Below are 4,540 nucleotides of genomic sequence, written 5' to 3'. Positions count from 1 at the left end.
ATGACTGCCCTTGCAACTGGTAGGAGTTCCTGCCCGACGCCAGCCAGCGCGCGTTGTTGCCCAGGCCCGGCATGGCGCCCGTGGCGTCGTTGCCTAGGGGCGGGCTTCCAGGTGCAAAGAGGCCTCCACAAGCCGGAGTTTTTGCTGCTGTGCTTTCAACCAGGCGTCAATGCTTAAACCTTTTAAGTAATAAAGTGCTCTTTTTCGAAAAAGCAGGCGTCAATGTGCCTGATGGACCCGCCGTCACGAAATTGAGGGGAAATAGCTGTTAGGATTTAATTAAGACACTTAATTGAAGGGAAATCTCCCCTTGTCCTAACTGCCCCTCCGCAACAACCGCATCCCTCGATGCGCTGTTCGGGAATGGACGCGTCCCTCTGTTGCTGCGTCCTCTCAGATTATATATAAGCCTAATCACTAATGAAAGAGATCAACAGTTTTGCTTTACTATTCATTCATCTCTCGTTCAATCTCAAACACGTTATCAGCCCTTTGCTCTCCTATGAGAGAAATAGGCCATCCCAGGCAGCGGTTATGTACGCTGCAACGCCGCCAGCGGAACCCGGTGCCTCCCTGACCACGGCCTCCGAACACCAACGGCGAGCGTCCATGGCTTGCCCCGGCGGTGTTGTTCAGAGTCCGGCTAATTAGCACAAATCGCTGTGACCTGTGACGAGTCAACCGGCCACTGCCATGTTCTGCGTAGAGAAGGAAATTTGTCAATAGATTGCTTATTTGATCTTCTCTGCTTGTGATTAATCAAAGATCCAATTACTGATTGCTTTTTTTTCTGAACGTCATTGCACTTACGAGAATTGCTTCATCCGAGCATGTGGGCATGGTGAATTGAAAGGATTGCTGAAGCATCAACGGAAAGAAATTCATGGATCAAAGAAGAGAAAGCTTCAATCAAGAACGCATCAACCAGTCATGCAAAGGGGAGAAGAAGGTACCATGTCATTTTCTAATTTAGCCTTGTGCTGGTACTACCGGTTGGTGCTGCTCGTCGCCTCGACGTCACTACAGCAGCAAGATCCTCGTGGAAGAGGCCTGCAGTAGCACCAACCCGCCCCGGCGCGGTGGAGACCACAACCCTGGCCCGGCTCTCTGCTCGAAGGAGCGGCCCTCTGCTCGAAGGAGCGGCCCTCGGCCCGGCTCTCCGCAGCGCAGCCGCATCACGCGGCGGAGGAGGCCCCGTGCTCAAGTCTGAGCACCTGCGGCAGTCGGCGTAGCCCTGGCGCACAACACTGCGCGGGCCTCAACGCCGTCGACACGGCACGACGCCCGGCCTGCACGTGCAGGCGGCTGCCTCGAAACACTCTCTGTCCACAACGACGGAGACCTGCGACACTCCACCGCTTTGTCCGGTGTGCTGGGCAGCGGCGCTCTCCCATCACGGCTCGCGGTGGAGCCTGCAACATCGCCATCGGCGCTGTTTGCTCCCGCGGCTCTTGACCGACGACGCGGTGGCTCCCTGCCTCGGCGTGCGACGCTATCGCGCCATCCAGCGCGTGGAGGAGCCTGCACCCGACGCTCGGCCAACCCGAGCCCGCCGCAGGGCTTCCACCGATGTGGCTCCCGGTAGCGGAGACGCCGGCACGCCCACAGAACCGGCCCCTCCCGCGGCGGAAGCAGCGGCACCTCCGGCCGGCGGAGCCTATCTCAAATGGCTGTGGCATAGAAAAATTCCCCATTGGGAATTCATATCCGCACAGAAGGAAGAAGAAAAATCTTGTCCTTTCAGCCACTTTTTGATTTAGTCCTCTAACTTTATCTTAATGCTAAAAACGTCCAAGTAAATTCTGATTCGATCCTCAGACTTATTGCAGTTAGCTCTACGCTTTACTGTATTTTACAACCAAGCCATCTGGCTCCTTGGACTTTGCATTTCAGCCATTTTTCTGTTGAGTTTTAACATTCCAGAAAATATGTGATTATTATATGTGGCATGTTCGATGTGTTTGCTTTTTAGCAATCCTATCACATGTCTATTAGTACAACAACATTGTTTTGTGATTGAGATTAAATTTTCTCGCACAACAATATTAATTTGCGATTGAGATTTTTTTTTCTCTCGCAAAACAATCTCATAGCGGTTGAGATTAATTGTCTCTCGCAAAATATTAATTCACCCTGCTGAATTATCTTGCAACTTGATACAAGATCATCTCATTTAAATTTGAGGTCTATACAATTCAAGTTTTTCACTTGAACATCAAGTTTGCAACATCATTACTATTCATTATAATAGTGGTGTATTTCTGTTGAGTACGATGTATTCCGGAATGTATGTATCTCCATGTTCGCTACATGTCGAGATAAATACGTCTATTTGCAATTGAGATTTTTAACTTGCAAATAAGAATGCAAAATTCAAAGTGATTTTTTTCAAATTGATGTATTGGGATCACAAGGTAGTCATATAGATCTACTGCCTTCGCAGATTATCAATGACTACTGTTAAAGCCTATATTTTGTCATTTTGACATTATAATTGCTTTACAAAATGTTGTCCCACACATTTTACTAAGTCATGACATAAGGCATTACGAGTGAGTATCTACTGATTTCATCAGATTATACTCCATAGTGCTGCGAGATTTAATCTGTTTCGGAGATTATCGTCAAGGTGTCATACTTAGCAATTTGAGATTCACATTAATGGTTTCAAGATAACTTCCTGAAATACCCATTGATTTTGCTAAGTTCATTACAACATCAACCATGACGGTTTTTAATTTACTTCTTGTAAATTAATTATCTCTGGCTTGCCCCTATAAGTAATCGATGGCTAACAATTTGAGGCTCTTGCCTTCAATGGCCACAACTTACTTAAGCGGGTCATAGACATCAAGATCAGTCTTGCATCCTATGGGATAGTGCGTGCAATCCAAGCCACGCCACCGGGATGCAAAGGACCTCAAGGGTAATGGTTTGAAACTCACTTCAAACCCTCAACCTGACACCATCAGGTTGTCACGAGACCCTATGAGCATGAAGAGCATGATGGTTGAATATGCATCAACCGACATGTTTGGAGACTATATACATTTAGTCCCTTAGTCTCCTTAGTGATCAATTTATTTATTTCCATTTATGATGTTCTAATAAAAACATGATTATTGTTGTCATCATATATTGTATATCACAATATACTGTATCAACACTTTGATACAAATACATTTGTATGTATTCTATATATCTGACAGTGATTTTCATATTGAGAATCTTCATGTCTATATATAGATTTCTACGGGGGTCAATTTGATGAAAGATGATATGTGCCTTGTGGACATATGCACCACAAACTCTATACTCAGGGAAGTGAAATGTTTCCACTCTCGTTGAGAGAAAGGAGATATTTTAAAATCGCTAGACGCGATGAGGTATTTGTTGGCTCAACTCGAGTCATATTTACTATCCCTGTGGGTACTCGAGTAACGTCGGGATGCTTCATTGTTTCCCAAGTTTAATTTGTACCCTACTAAGCTATAGAGATATTCGTCAAAATGGTTTTCATAGCGAAACTTATGCTGACAAGAAAGAGAAATACCTTCTCTTTACCATATGCAGCGGATATGGCAAGCACATTCTCTATGTATCATCTGGATTGTACTACACATACTACAAAACCCATAGCACATGTTGGGTCCAATATAGTTTTCCAAAATATCTTGTACATGAAAAACTTGGCATACTCGCCTTGGTCATCGAGACATTGGGTTGAAACCAAAACTATCAGCAATTCCAATAGTTTATGATTATTATAATGCTAAATTCTAACACCATTTGGATTTTATGTGCACTACAAGTGACACAGGGAAGCTAATTTTAAGGCTCGCACACCTTAAAGTCTATGCTGAACCACTCAGACTCCTTGAATGCATCAAGTTGAGGTAAGTGGCTCTTCCCATCCATTGACTAGACTATTCAGGTATTCCATGGTTCTAAAAGACATATCTATATGATGGTCTTAAGTGTGTGCTTTATTCACACGAAACCATTGGCTCATTATCCTGACATCGATTTCAAGCAAATCGAATGGATAACATTGTAGAATTCTCCTTGAGTGCCTTCTCTATGGCCCTTGGATTGAAGTTTAGCAATTTGTCCTAATGTCTAGACTCAAAATGGTTTGGTAGAATCCTATCCAAAGAGTTAAGCTCATTGCATTATCTTTACTTTGGAATTGCAACTTGCCAACTTTACGTTGGAGTCATACAGTTTTACACGCTCATGACAGAACTGCATAATATTATTCCCCTCTATCTTTGATATGTGGACATCTACCAAGTATTTCCTATCTGCGGTAATTCGGTTGCATACCGATATCACCACCCGACATACATCATTGGCCCCTCAACATATAGTTGGGATCTATGTGAGGAATAATTGTATTTCCGTCAATACCTCAAGCCCCTTGTCGGTGTCAAAACCGGCGGATCTCGGGTAGGGTGTCCCAAACTGTGCGTCTAGGCGGATGGTAACAGGAGACGAGGGACACAATGTTTTACCCAGGTTCGGGCCCTCTTGATGGAGG

General features: G+C 44.8%; 1 long non-coding RNA gene across 2 annotated transcripts; it reads right to left on the bottom strand.

Annotated features, from left to right (window-relative positions):
- Positions 1-418: 418 nt before the first annotated feature.
- LOC119270290 lies at positions 419-1,618 on the bottom strand. 2 transcript variants are annotated; one of them, XR_005134034.1, is made up of 3 exons: positions 954-1,618; positions 811-858; positions 419-698 (listed from the first exon to the last, which is right to left on the bottom strand). It is a non-coding gene; the product is annotated as an uncharacterized LOC119270290 (long non-coding RNA). The 2 variants fall into 2 exon arrangements; XR_005134033.1 differs by having other exon boundaries at positions 811-1,618.
- Positions 1,619-4,540: the final 2,922 nt, after the last annotated feature.

Source organism: Triticum dicoccoides, chromosome 3A, assembly GCF_002162155.2.
Source record: "Triticum dicoccoides isolate Atlit2015 ecotype Zavitan chromosome 3A, WEW_v2.0, whole genome shotgun sequence".
NCBI classification, from domain to species: domain Eukaryota; kingdom Viridiplantae; phylum Streptophyta; class Magnoliopsida; order Poales; family Poaceae; genus Triticum; species Triticum dicoccoides.
Note: the sequence above shows the minus strand (reverse complement) of the source record. Positions and strands in the feature narration are given on the sequence as shown.